Raw genomic sequence first — 15225 nt, 5'->3', positions numbered from 1 at the left:
TAATGGCTAGTATACTAGTAAGAACCAATATAATTGGTATCTATTAGCGTAAGTGGAAGCTACAAGTCATAGTCACCACTTATAGTGGAAGCCAATAACTATACTAGTAGCTACCACTTGTACTGATAGCTACCAATGGTATTGGGATCTACTAGTATATTAGGGCTATATGGCTATGACTTGTCGTCGATAAGATGTTTGTAGATCGATCGTTGTTTAATATATTATCACTTGCTTGTTGAATGTACATCTCAAAAGGAGGTGAAAAAAGAGAAACCATCTGCAAATTCAAAGTTTGGAAATGATAATGTTTGCACTGATTTCATGAACCAAAATGCAAGTAATCAAGAGGCAGAAGATACTACAAATGAGTCTAGAGGTCTTGATTTTCATTCCTTTTCAAAACATGTATCCAAGGCAACAATGCCATAAAGATATATGTGGTAAATTGATCATAGCCAATATATGGTCAAAAAATCTAGATACAAACAAATGATAAATGCTGCCACCCTTGGAACCTTGAGCAAAAATAAGGCAACCACAGGTAGCCTTCCATGCAAAATTACCAAAGAGACATAATAAACTGGATCATCTAGTTGTTCAACAAAGAATAGACTTTTAGTCAAAGCTAGTGCATGATGTACATTATGCAAAACAAAAGAGCTGCCTGAAGTAAATTGCAGTCTAACATCCCAATGCCAATGATATCCAATGTAGTATCATTTTCGAGTATCAGAGAACTTGTAAAGGTACAATAGGTATGGAACCAATCCCAATGCAAGGTAACATGGAAAGAAGCCTCCCAAATCAAGCAACCAATATTGAGAGTAAGTAGATGAAGCATCAGTCAACTGAGTGGCATCAAGAAACAAAGTAGCTAGTATATAGTCACCATCAAACTCAAGCTACACTACATTTATCTCTTCAATCTTCATACTAGACTTACTAGGGATAATGCTACCATCATCAGACTTTGCATTATCTTGCATTTTCCATTGTCTTTCTCATTGTGCCTATATGGTAGAGAGAGAGAGAGAGAGAGAGAGAGAGAGAGAGAGAGAGAGAGAGAGAGTCTTTGTGGAAACTCCAACAATTACATTGTGTGACTTTCCTACCCTTATTCAATAGTCACTGAAAGAATAACAAATAAAGTGACAATGATGGGCACCCACTACTTGTAGTATACAAGTGTGCGGGTACAATATGTATGGTGGATAAATGTGTGCATGTATAGAGTATGGTGAGTAAATGTGGGTGGTTATGCACAGGTACCTTTACCCCCAACAAAAGTGACAAGAGGAGCTATGAAGTCATGCTTAAGTCTAGTCATTTCCACTATTGGGATACCTAGAGTCAATAAGTAAAATTTTTAGTCTTGTATTGCTTTTGTAAAAACGTGCAATTGAAACCCTTCATTCAGAATTTAGTGAGTGTATTTCTATCAAACATCTCTCTCTCTCTCTCTCTATATATATATATATATATATATATATATATATATATGATAGCTATTGGAGAAGGATGATGTATTTAAAACTACATAAATTTGTTGGTTACTAACTTACTATTGGTAGTTCTCACAAATATTAAGGGCAATTTTGGAACAATGTTTTAGGCGTATGTATATATATATATATATATGATAGCTATTGGAGAAGGATGGTGTATTTAAAACTACATAAATTTGTTGGTTACTAACTTACTATTGGTAGTTCTCACAAATATTAAGGGCAATTTTGGAACAATGTTTTAGGCGTATGTAGCAACATTCAGTTGGTGGTAGCTACCACCTTACTAAGTAGTGTGTAATAGCAACATTGGTAGCTATCCCCTTGTGGTAGTGTGCTACCTAATCTGAGTTCTAGCTAGCGACATGTAGCTATTGATAACAACTGTCATGTATGTGCTAGCTACCAACTAAGATAGACACTAGAAGGCACATGTTTTTAGTGATAGTAGGTGCTCTCTATTTTGAGTTGTATCAAGCTACCACCATTCTATTGGTAGTTACCAACTTACTTATAGTATTTGCCAACTTACTTGTGGTCAAGAGTCAATAAACAACTAAAAATGTGTGATCATGTCAAATAATATTTATATATAAATATCCAAAGATATGTACTTCCTTAAAAAGAGTTCATGTGAAGTAAGGTTTGTTTTTATATTAGAAGATATATATAATTTGAGAAGGTTGGTGTGTTTAAAATAGCACAAATTTGGTAGCTACCAACTTGCTTGTGGTAGTTCTCACAAATGTTAAGGTAGCTACCAACTTACTTGTGGCATTTGCCAACTTACTCGCGGTCAAGAGTCAATAAACAACTAAAAATGGGTGAGTATGTCAAATAATATCTTTACATATCAATGTCAAAAGATATTTGCAACTTCCTTAAAAAGAATTCGTGTGAAATAAGTTTTGGTTTCATTTAGAAGATATATACAATTTGATAAGGTTGGTGTGTTTAAAATAGCACGAATTTGGTAGCTACCAACTTATTAGTGGTAGTTCTCACAAATGTTAAGGTGGATTCTTGAACATAGTTTTAAGTAGTGTGTAGGAGCATCATTCTATTGGTAACTACCACGTTATTGAGTAGTGTGTAGTATGTAGTAGCAATATTTAGTTGGCAGCTACCACCTTACTTATGGTAGCATTTAGTTGGTAGCTACCACCTTACTTGTTGTAGCTACCAACTTACAATTTGTACTTTTCACAAATAATGTAATGTCTATTCTAAATAGGCTATGCTTTAGTAGCATTAAGTTGGTAGCTACAACCTACTTGTGGTAGATACTAACTTACAATTTGTACTTTTCACAAATAATGTGCTTTCTGTTTTGAGCAATGTGTGATAGCAACACTCAATTGATAGCTACCACCTTACTTGTGGTAGTTACCAAATTAAAGTTTGTACTTTTCACAAATAATGCATTGTTTATCCTATGCAATGTGTAGTAGCAACATTCAATTGGTAACTACACGTTACTTGTGGTAGCTACCAACTTACACTTTGTACTTTTTACAAATAATGTGCTATGTATTGTGGTAGCAACATTTAGTTGGTAGCTACCACCTTATTTGTGGTAGGTACCAACTGACAATTTGTATTTTTCACAATAATATAATGTTGTCTAATTTGAGTTGTGGCTAGCCACATATAACTATCGGTAGCAACCATCTGTATGTGCTAGCTACCAATTGACACAAAAACTAGAAGGCATAAGTTTTGGGTGATAGATGCTCTTTGTTTTGAGTAATGTCTAGGCAAATTCAATTGGTAGCTACCACCTTTCTATTTTTGATAGCAAAGGTCAAAAAATGGTGGAGAATTGACAAAGCACTTAACAATCTATTTTCATTGTAGGTGGCATCATGACAAGTAGTAGGTGGCTTTGACAATAACAAAAATGAGAGGAGTCTATGGATATGGATTATGTCCATGATATCTCTTTTGGGGAGAAGGTGGTTGAAGGAAGGCAACACTTGAAGAGGTTTATGGCTTGAACGTGTTTGTTATAAGAGTAGATGAAAAGGAAGGAGCTAGGAACAAATTTCTAGTGAGAAACCATTTTTCTAATAAAAATCTTGTCTATGTAGAGGTTTTTACCCCTAGTGTTTTAAAACTAAATTTTAAAAGAAAAGGTATGTTTAAAATGGGCTCATGGCATCTAGCTTTAGCCTTTCCCATCAGAATTTAAAAAAAAAAAGTTTCTCCACATTTACATATATCCAAATATGAAAAGGGTTTTGGAAAAGGACACCTTGTCATGGGGTGTTTCCAAGGAAACCTCATGGTTTTGGAGAAGAATAGGAAAGTCCCCATCGAGCAGGGAGTGGTTTCCATGTTTCTCACAAAACTACTGGAAAAGCCCCCTTCAAAAATTGTTATGGGATTTGTGTTTCTAGGAGATTAGACAATGAGATTGAAGGAGTTTGATTGATCTCATGGTAGGAAAGGGACAATTGCATGTGTTAGAAATCTCCTAGGAATTTGTGGACATTGGAGTAGCTTTTGGAGATGGTACCAAGTCTACATACACGTGACACAATAAACAAGCATGCCATCATTAGTGAGTTGCTAGATGAGACTAAAAAATCAGGGCACACAATTGGTTGTTCACCTGTTTTTAGTAGTTTTGTCAATCAAAACAAGTAAAGAATATGTACAGTATCTATCAAATGACATGTCTTGTCTAAAATGACCTTTTTCATTTTTCACAAACATGATGTATAATGTACTGAGATTTCTAGATAGTTATAGACTTATTCTAGATACATGAAATGTATTTAAATGAAAGTTACTACCTTAGGCCTTGACCAAATTTACATCAATCATGGGGCTTGATGGACCTCTCTTGATGTTTGCTTCATGATTCTTTCCAATGATCTTTTAGATGATAATTGGATCATCTTTTGATCCTACAAACATTGAGATTAGCTAGAAAAAGTCTAGATGTTTTGGTCCCATCTATATTTAAGTTCAATACCATCCTTTTTGCCAGCAGCTTTGGGAGGCTTGGGTAGAAACTAGTAGTCAAACAATTCATCTAGTCAAAAAATGACTTCGATGCACCAATTCCATTAAAGATTTATCTAAGCATCCTGGTAGAACTTAGGTTGCAAGTAGAAGATGAGTGCATGATGGATGGGAGCATGCTAGGGAAAGTATTATATTAGCTCTTTGTTGGATCTAAGGTTGTAGGAATGTAAGTGTACAACTAGAACTCAATGATCTTCCTGATTCTTGTCAAATTTTTGCATCTAATCTTTGTTTGATGATGAAAGGAAATCCAAATGCTTTGTGATTTGATGATTTGGTTTCTGTTTTGCTACAAGTAAAATAATCTAGATAAAATAGGTCCATTATGTGTGTTGTAGACCAAGCTTTTATAGTTGGTTAGAAAGGTAAAGGAAAAGATTTCTTTTTTGCTAGTGAGAAAAAAAATTGTAAATGATGTTTAGACAAAGAAGACTCATAAGAATGAGAAGAAAAAAGAGAATCATATGTTTTGTAGATATTGTAGGGCAAATTATATTGTAATTAAGGACTATTTTAAACTAGCTATGAAAGAGGCTAAGAAGAAAGATGCTATGCTAATATGGGAATTTTCCATAAATTTGGGACACATGGTCAAATATTTGTATTTTGTCATAACCTGAACACTATAACTCCAAATCAAGCGCTCTATAGCTCAATAGAGTCCATTTTTCAAGCGCTTTCCAATGATAGGTCACATCATACAGTTTTGAAAAACTTATGGGCATGTTATCCCTTTGCTACCCTTTTAGTATTCAAAAAATGGGAATTGGGAGATTCCCAAACTCACTAATATTGTGTTTAGTATGGATGGTATAGATACCTCTCCTTCCAAGTTAGAATTATCAAATGTTATATAAGATACAGAATGGGCACTTAGTACAAAATGTTGTTATGATTTACATGATTCTTGCATGCCTATTGTGGATTTAGATGTATGGTATTTTGATAGTTGTATCACTAAGTTAATTATTTCTTTATGCAGTTAGTTCACCTCTCTTGAGTATGCTCCTAAGGACAATATTGTGATATATACCAATAACTTCTCTTATCATGTTAAAGAAGTTGGAAAATTTGTGTACTCCTATTGATGGTAGTATTTTCACACTTATGAATGCTTTCTATGTGTCAAAGATTAAGAATAATTTGTTGTTAATTTTTTCATTTGGTAAGATTGGATTGATTATGAAGTTTGTTGATGATAGATGTATAGTTGATGATGTCATTTTGATGATACAATAATTATATCTAGTTTACTATATCATGTGCTATATAAACTCAATAACTATGGTAAGGCATGTAGTTTCAAATGTAAAACTTTGGCATGGACATTTTGGTCATATGAATTTTTCTAGTGTGGTGTGCTTGCAAAAATGTGATATAGTGTCTTCATTGCCTACTCTTGAGGCACCTAAGAAACACATTTGTGATGGTTGAATATTGGGTAAAATGTAGTGTGTGTCATTTCCAAAAGATAGTTCAACGAAAGCTATTGTGAACTATGCTTGTGCATAGTTATATTTGTGGTTCCATACATTCATCCTCTTTTGTGAGCGACTTATCCTTCATGACTTTCATTGATGATAATCCAAGCATACATGGATATATGATTTAAAGGCTTAGTCCAAAGTATTTTTGTGCTTAAACAAGTTTGTTAGTATGGCTGAAAATTTATTAGGATGTGAAGTGGATACTCTCTATTCAAATTGAGGGAAAGAGTATATATCTAAGGAATTGGTTGAATGTGGGATCAAAAACCAATATACAATGCCATGTACACCACAAAAAATGGTATAGCTAAGAGAAAAAATAGATCGTTCATGGAGATGACACGATGTATGATTAGGAGTTAAGCTTTGCCATTTAGTTTTTGGTTTGAGGCTATTTTATGTGCATTCTATGTACTTAATAGGTGCCCTGCTAAAGCTTTACAATCTGTCACTCTATAGAGGCTTGGCATGGTAAAAATCTATTTATAGGTCACTTGCATGTTTCTGCTTACTTAGATTATGCTTTAGTACCAATATAACAATGTAAAAATTTAGATGACAAGGCTATAAAATGTATTTTAATTGAATAGAGTAATGAAAAAAAAGCTAATAAGCTATATAATCCATAATGTAAATATATCATGGTCAACCATGACATTGTCTTTGTGAAAGATGCTATTCAACCTTTATTTTCATATATGAAAGGGATAGATGTATGCTTATAAGATATCTACGACACTTTATGGACTCTTTTTAGTGGTGTGCAATCATACATATTACCAAATGAGATAGATTTTTAGCTTATCTAGGTTTCTCACAATACCATAGAAGATTAGCTTATTTCAAATGATGGCAGATGTGCATAATGCACTTACTGATGAGAGAGTAGAGATTCAACAATCTTTGAGCATGTCAAAATGATTGGTGAAAAAATTATGTGACAACAAGTTGGATGATAGTCATACTCATTGAGACTCTCACAATGCCTCTTACACATTAGACTATTATGCATGGGCTATTTCTACTTTATATGATGAGGATTAGCTCATGTGCTTTGAAGAGGCACAAAGTTCAAAAAATTGGAGGGCTATTATGCAATCTAAGTATGATGCTATTGTCCAAAATGGTACTTGTTTTTTAAATTATTTTTCCCTTAGAAAGAAGACCATTGATACCGAGTTAAATTTCAAGTTAAAGTGCAAGACAAATGGTATTGTTGATCGCTATAAAGCTAGACGTGGTAAAGGGTTATGCTCAACAACAACAACAGAAGGACATTGATTTTGAGGAGCTCTTTGCTCCCACTTGCCGTATGACACTAGATATTACATTTTTGAATTACTAGCTCATAATTCTTGAAATGTACATTAGTTGGACATCAAAACTACATTTCTAAAAGGTGATTTACATAAGAAAATATATGTTTTTTAGTCTCATAGTTTTATGCAAAAAGTGCAAGAAAACAAAGTGTGCAAATTGAAAAAGACTTTGTATGGTTTGAAGCAAGCACCTTGGGTTTGATATGAGAAGATACATGCATACTTAACTACATGTGGTTTTCAGAATAGTCTAATTGAGAGCACCTTATATATTAGCCATGAGGGTAATGTGCCTATGATCATTGTGGTTTATATTGATGACATGGTACTCATTGGTCCTAATGAAACATATATCAATGATTTTAAGACTGACTTTCAACTTTTGACATGCCACACTTAGACCTATTGCATCATTATTTAGATATTTAATTTAAGTTAAACAAAGTATATTGAGATATTATTCCAAAGTCTTGAGGATTCCAAGCCTATTACTACTCCTATGGAGACATGTTTGAAGTTGAGCCTTCATGATGCCAGAGACGATTTTGATGCTTTCTCTATTAGTAGGTTGTCATACACTTAATTTATATATATATTACAAGGCTTGACATTCAATTTGGAGTCTCATAGATGAGCGAGTTTGTTAGATATGATCAATGCCCCACCCTTATTAGGTGCTACAAATGATCCATGGTGCTCAAAGTTGTAAGGCCCCCATTATGAGGAGAAGCCAAATGTGAGCCCGGACATTGGTTGAGTCCTGACTTGTATATCAGATGAGGTCTATGTGACCGGATGGCAAAAAGGTGACCGTTGTGGGTTTAATCTTTGGGATAGACGGAGTGGTTAAGCTGGTAGCAACTCGAGGCACATTGCATCGAGTTGCGGGGTAAGGGAGTTAAAAGGGGCCCCTATTGTGGGGTCCAGGGGCCGTGGAAGCGGCCCTTGGCGCTGGCCCCCCTGGCCCGATGGTAAAGAGAATATTCCGTGGAATATTCCTTGGCCGACTAGTGGAGGCTCATATGGTAGGTCGGTCAGCAGGCCCGACCTAACGACCTTCACGGGCTATAAAAGCTAAACCCCTTCGCAGCCATCTCTCACTCATCTTTCACCCAGTCAGAGTTGTTGTTCCAGCTAGCCTTAAGCTCTTCACCTATCTTCTGTTTAGATCGCCATCTAAGCTTCACACAATGGAAGCGCACGGGTGGACAGAGCCATCTTTGTATCAGTTGTTTGGAGTTAAAGAATTTACTGATTCTCCTCTTATCTGTTGTGTACTCTCTATCTCTTTCTCAGATTCTGTTCGCTGCACCGTGTAATATTTTACACGAGTTTATGCATAGCATAGGCCCTAAGCATTGGTAGACAATGAAGTAGATCTTTCACTACTTGAGTGGTACTTTGCACCTTGGGCTATTTTATCCCAAGGGGACATCATTACTGCTAGATTTACATGCATAAATTTTGATTGCATTGATTATTATGATACTTGCGTATCCACAAGTGGTTTTTGCTTCATGCTTGGGAGATCATGCATATTGTGGTTGAGTAAGAAGCAATCGATTATGGTCACTTCTAGTTGTGAAGTTGAGTACATGGAAGCTTTCACAGCCATGGTTGAGTGTGTTTGGCTCAGATATCCCTTGCTAGAATTGGGTGTTGAACAGTCATCTACTGCCATCATCTTTATTGATAGTCAGAGCACATTCACAATTGCACAAAATCAAGTGTAATATACACATAGCACATTATGGTGCACTATCATTATGTCAAGGACAAACTCTCTGCACATCAACATAGGACAATTATATATATATTTTCACAAAGTCTTTGCTTCATAAGAAGTTCAAAGCTTTCCACAAAGCTTTGTCTTTTACTCTCCTTGGTGGATTGATCTAGTCCATTGTGCATGGCACTTTCCTATACATGAGTGCTAGCTCTTATTCATTGTATCACTCTCAAGGGGGTCTTTTACCATATTTTGGTTGTGATGTATGTGAATACACTTAGACCATCAAATACTTTTTCCCCTCTTTATGTATATGCCTATTCACTTTTAGGGCATTCTTAGGCTATAAAATATATGCTTGTTAAAAATTTAAAGTGTTTTGTGTAGTTACCTTGGTGTTTTTAAATGCCACCAATATCAATGAGAGAATCTACTTAACGTTTTTTATTCTTTCAATAACATTAGTTAATTGTGTTGAAATTTCTTATAAAGTGGTTTAAGTCCAATTTCGTACTTTATGTCTTAGCTAACAAAAGTCTTGATTGATAATAAAAATTATGTCTATTTCTTTGGAAACACAAACCATTGGTCAAAGGTTAAATCTTTAGTCTTAGAAAAATCATAAACTTCTAGCTTGGTATATAAATCTTTATTTTATGATATGAAAATTCATTTAGCTAGTCAAAGTGTGAAGCTAGTTAATTTTGGCCAAAGTCAATATCCATCTTGTCCATATATTGTCAAGATAGATAGAAATTTTGAATAAAAGATATTTATATATCATGCATATACATACAAAAAATGTAAATGGGATGAGCAATTATTTGACATACTTGTAAATCTTCTTTATTAATATCTCTCAATGCACTTTGAATTGTGCTCTTCTCCTTCTACCTATACACTTGCATTCTTGCAATCCTAAATCCAACACTGTTGACATTTGCCCAAGTGGTAGTATTTTTTCACTATCTTCTCAAACAAGTGGAGGATTACCTTGAAGATATGAAAAAACATCAAGTTGAAGGTGTAGTTCAATCAAAAGGCATGTGATAATTTTCCATCAAGAGGTTTATGCTCTTTACTTGAATTTTTCCAAATCAAGGTTTTGGGCTGTGTACTAATGAGATTACATTAGTTGGAGAATTTCAAGGAGAGAGAGAGAGAGAGAGAGAGAGAGAGAGAGAGAGAGAGAGAGAGAGAGAGAGAGAGAGAGAGAGAGAGAGAGAGAGAGAGAGAGAGAGAGAGAGAGAGAGAGAGAGAGAGAGAGAGAGAGAGAGAGAGAGAGAGAGAGAGAGAGAGAGAGAGAGAGAGAGAGAGAGAGAGAGAGAGAGAGAGAGAGAGGAAATTCAATGATGGAACTATTGGAATGAAGGAGACTAGAGTTTAGATGAATTCCCTTAGACTCTTAGAAGGTTTGATCCCATTCTATGACTCTATGAATAAGAAGATCAATGATCATGAGTGTAGATCAATGGAAGCTAAGATCAAAAGGTGCCACATTCAATTAATCAAAGCAGGAAAATTAGTAAATGTCCTTATAATTTTACAATAGATCTTGAACAAGCTACAGTATGAGTCTCATTCTTATATTTATGGCTTATAAGTTAAGTATGAAATCCTTGCCTACTTGCTATTGCTTGATCTGCCACTTAATTCTTTAACGTAAGGTTTTTAAAACTTGGTAAGCCTTGATTGGCCAATCACCATGTTTATGATAACATAGGGCTTTCAAGTGCCTTGATTCGCGAATGACCATGTTTATGATAACATAAGTTCCATATCTAGAAAGACGTTAGGATACTTTAATGTGAAAGGAGGAGAGTCATTTGCAATTTGGAATGACATAAGTTAATATAAATAATTATCAATAGATCTATAGTGATTATCGAAGGTGATCTTCGATTGCTCATGGATAGTAACTATTGATTGCTCAATGATTTCTTTCCTACAGAGAGTTCTCCCTTCTCAATAAAATTGCACCAACAATAAATAACTGCAAACTGAGGGATAATTGCCATTACCCTCGAATGTTGAATTATATTCACAACTAATGTTGAGCATGTCTTGTAGGCAATAGAATGTGATTGTTACTATTATTGTCATATATGCAAGTTTGAGATCCTATATGATTGATACTTTTCCTCTCTATGACCCAAACAAGGCATGGTGTGGTGCCCTATTTAGGGCCACAAAAAGAGAGGGAGAGGGAGAGGGAGACATAGAGAGACTCATTTTCTCAAATTCCAAGGAAGTATGAGAGCCATGAAAACATCCTTGTCCTCTCTATGACCCAAACAGGGCATGGTGTGGTGCCCTATTTAGGGTCACAAAGAGAGAGAGAGAGAGAGAGAGAGAGAGAGAGAGAGAGAGAGAGAGAGAGAGAGAGAGAGAGAGAGAGAGAGAGAGAGAGAGAGAGAGAGAGAGAGAGAGAGAGAGAGAGAGAGAGAGAGAGAGAGAGAGAGAGAGAGAGAGAGAAGTGGGAGGTCACCTCGACCGCCAAGTCCCACGGACCGCTTATTTTTCAAGCGTTTCAAGCGAGCACAAATGGATATCTCTCACCTAGCCGACACGCCTTCGATCTCACAAGGGTGTAGTGAGATTACCTTGGTGCTAGAACAAGTAGCCTCCTCCCTCAAGCAAACCGGTAGCTCCACGATTCAAGATGCGAGCTCAAGCAACCTCAAGCCTCCTCCTATGAGCTCCATTCTCAGCCTGCTGCACGTGAGACAAGAGAAGAGAAGAGGAAGAGAGGAGATGATGGAGAGCTTCTCCACCATGGTCCCTCACCCTCACACACTCACTCCCTCACACTCTCACAATCTTTCTCTCAAGCACACACAAGCAAGCAAGAAGGAGAGAAGAAGAAGAGTCCACTTTAGCCACACACCAAAGAATGAGATTCTCATTCACTTTTTGAGTTTATATACAAGCCCTCAATCCCTTGGGTGCCCATTCCCTTTTTACATGACCAGGCATCTTGCCAAGGTCCTCTTTGCCTATTCCTATCTAGTTACCTTATCCCTTCACCTGTGCTCGTCTATGTTTTACAATTCACATAGGAGGGAGCCTGGTGCTCTTTTACAAGATTTTTAGTGGCACATTTGCATTATAAAATGTGCATTTTCCTTTGACTTGACCTTTGCGATTGCCCTTGTGCTTTTGGAATTTCCTCTTTTATTCCTTGCATGGTTTCCTTTTTTCGCATTGTTTCATATTTTTGAATATTCTATTCTCCCATCTTGCATTGGGGTTAACATTACCTCCCTCCTAGACGAGTGCCATTCCCATGGCACTTGCAGGTTTGGGTTGATGAGGGTTTGGGGATCTGAAGGGTGGATGCGTGAGTCGATGATGATGGGGCCTTGTAGGGATGGTCCTGGGGAGAAGCTGATTAAATGATTGAGGTGGTGGAGGATCAGAGCAAATTGAGTGGACGCAAGGGCCTTTAAAGTTGGCTATTTACATCATTTGTATTTACATGAAAAGAAAAGAAGGTGCACTACTTGGAGGTGTGTGTACCTTAGCATGCGGTGCATTGTGCTCATGCTAGTGGAATTGGGAGCTGGGTCGACGAGCCTGGGTGTTGTCCTACACTTGAGAACCCAGTTCGTGCATAAGGGAGGTGCGGTGGGTGCACCTTAGGGAGACATGTCTAACCATAGGCGAGGGTGTCCTCCCTAGGTGTATCCTACCCTTGATGTGTCCTAAGCGTGAAGTGGGGAATAAAAAAAGGGCTAGGGGATTAGGGGCGGAGCCGACCAACCAAGGCCACTGGACACAGCTAAATTGAGGACCCCTAGGTGCGGCGATAGTGGCCTACATGTAGTGAGGTGATTCATTTGCTTTCTCTTATTATTTTCTTCTCTTGTGATCTTATCCTTTCCTTCTCTTTTTCTCCTTTGTGTTTTTCTTTTTCATTTCATTTCATTTCTTTTCTCCCTTTTTTTTGGATTATAACGAAGAACTAATCTTTATTCTCATGGTCATGCGAGGGAGAAGTTGGAGGCTCAATGGATTTGCCAAGAAATTGTCTACTTTGGATGTATCCTTTTAGGCCTATTCGAGCATTAAGAGGAGTGGTGGATAGGAAGGGGTGGTTACATTGAGTGAAGCAGCTGTCATTCATGTCCTCTAAGAGGGCCATGCAAAAGGATAGTAACAGAGAACCTCACATCATCAATTTGGACATGCGTAGCTATCTATGCCGGTATTAAGATAAAAAAAGAGCAGTGGGAGAGAGGTGGTACTTTGGTGGGGTAGGATATTGCTTTAGCAGTTGCCTAAGGAGTCTAAGATAATTACAAGTAGTGAGGAAGGCAAGGTCTGGGCAAGAGGAGAACTCGCTAAGGAAATGGTCAATAGAAGCATATAAGTCATTCTCATTGAATGTTAGAGCATCCTTCAGCTTGGTGGCATTCACGTTGTATATTTTTGGGAAATCATATCTACCGTGGATGTCTAGATTGTAGTCTACCTCGACCCTTCTAGGATATGGCATGTAGGTAGGGTTATTTCTCTTGAAGGGCAGGGTGTTGCAAAATGATATCCAGATGTCCATGTTACCATCCCAAATCCTCCTCCATCGTGGCTAACACTCATAGCCTTTTACTGTTCTAGGCACTTCTAGGACCTTGTTCTTCTAGTAGTTGGGAGCCTTTATTCCCCATAGGGTAGGATTCATTTCTCTTTTAGAGGTCCATCTCTCTCCCAACCTGCTTCTGACATTAATCGCCTCTTCCATCACCTTGATTGATAGCACTTTGCTTAATGTGATGGGGAATCAAAAATTAAAGTAGAATGGTTCGCAGCCATTCTCCTGCTGCTCCCAGACTATGAGTTCTGCATTCTAGTTTGTTGGGAAGTAGTCTTCTCTTGGCGGGATTAGCATTGCTAGAACCATTTCCGATTGAGCTTGCAACCTTTTTCGTGCCTGTTCTAGCATTCTCATTATCTTCTTTTTGAGCTTCACTTTTCTATTAGTAGTGATGTTCACCTCCTATTGCACTTCAAGCTGTGAAGAGGGAGGCGGTGGGACTAGCTCATCATCTTGTTGTCCCATCTCATATCTCGATCATGATCCTTCCTCTTCTCTATGTTCCTGTGGTCCTCGTTTAGTGAATCCCAAGGTATCCAATTCTTGTACAGTCAAGCTTGCCCTTAGCAAGTAGTTCCTCCGGTCCTTTAGGCTTAGGTTGACTCTTGTTGCTTGTAGTGGCATATGCAGCCCTTGTCTCAGAACCTTGTGGGTGACTCCCAGCTTTCTTTTTAATGACTCAACAGCCTCCTCCTCCTTTGGTTGGGTGATGTCCATGATAGTGTTGAGGAAGGCATGTTGTTGGGCTTTTAAGCTTACTTGTGCAACCTCTACTCTACTCTTTGCTAGCACCTTGTCACCTTTTGCATGAGCTAGATGGCATGCTAGGTCTTTGACTCTCCTTTGGCTTGTGCCCACCCATTCATCTGCTCTCTTGTTCATCTCTTCCAGGCCTTCACCCTACCTTTGAACTAGGATCATTAGCATCTGCTCTTGTTCCTCAATTTCTCTTTCTAATCTTTTCTACTGTTCTAGCTCTAAGGCTACCCTCTTCTCCAAATTTTCTATGTGCTTTTGATGCCTTTGGCCCCTCTCTTCTTCTATTGCTGCTAACTACTTCTCCTAGATTTTTTCGGTCTCCCCTTGCAGGTCTTTATATAACACTACTAGCTTGTCATAATGTTGTTGTAGGCTCATGAGGTTCTGTGTCTCTTTAGTGAGCCTTGTTTGCCATCCGTATTCTTCTCCTTCCTTGACCCTGAGCTCTTAGCTTTAAGCTCACTTATCTTGTTTTGGCACAAGGCCATTGACACAAGGCCATTTGGTGGGTTTTCTCAAGCTGGAAGGTTGCTAATGTATCTTTTTCGACTTCTAGCTCAACAATGGCCACCTTCTTTTTCTCATTTGCTCTTCCCAGTTGTGAAAGGAGTCCTTTGACGTAATCATCATAATTGGTGGATGACGGAAGTGCTGTAGGAGTAGTCGTTGTGGATGCTTCGATCTTCTGTCTCTTGTGGTCTTGTATGGATTCCACATCTGTAGCTACCGGTCTTTTTGCTCCAGTCACTGGGTCCCTCCACTTGCACCTTGAGTTATCTCTTTATTGACCAGAAAC

The sequence above is a fragment of the Lygodium microphyllum genome, chromosome 7 (assembly GCF_053477565.2).
Source record: "Lygodium microphyllum isolate KBCC chromosome 7, Lygodium_microphyllum_v1.1.10, whole genome shotgun sequence".
Lineage (NCBI taxonomy): Eukaryota > Viridiplantae > Streptophyta > Polypodiopsida > Schizaeales > Lygodiaceae > Lygodium > Lygodium microphyllum.
Note: the sequence above shows the minus strand (reverse complement) of the source record.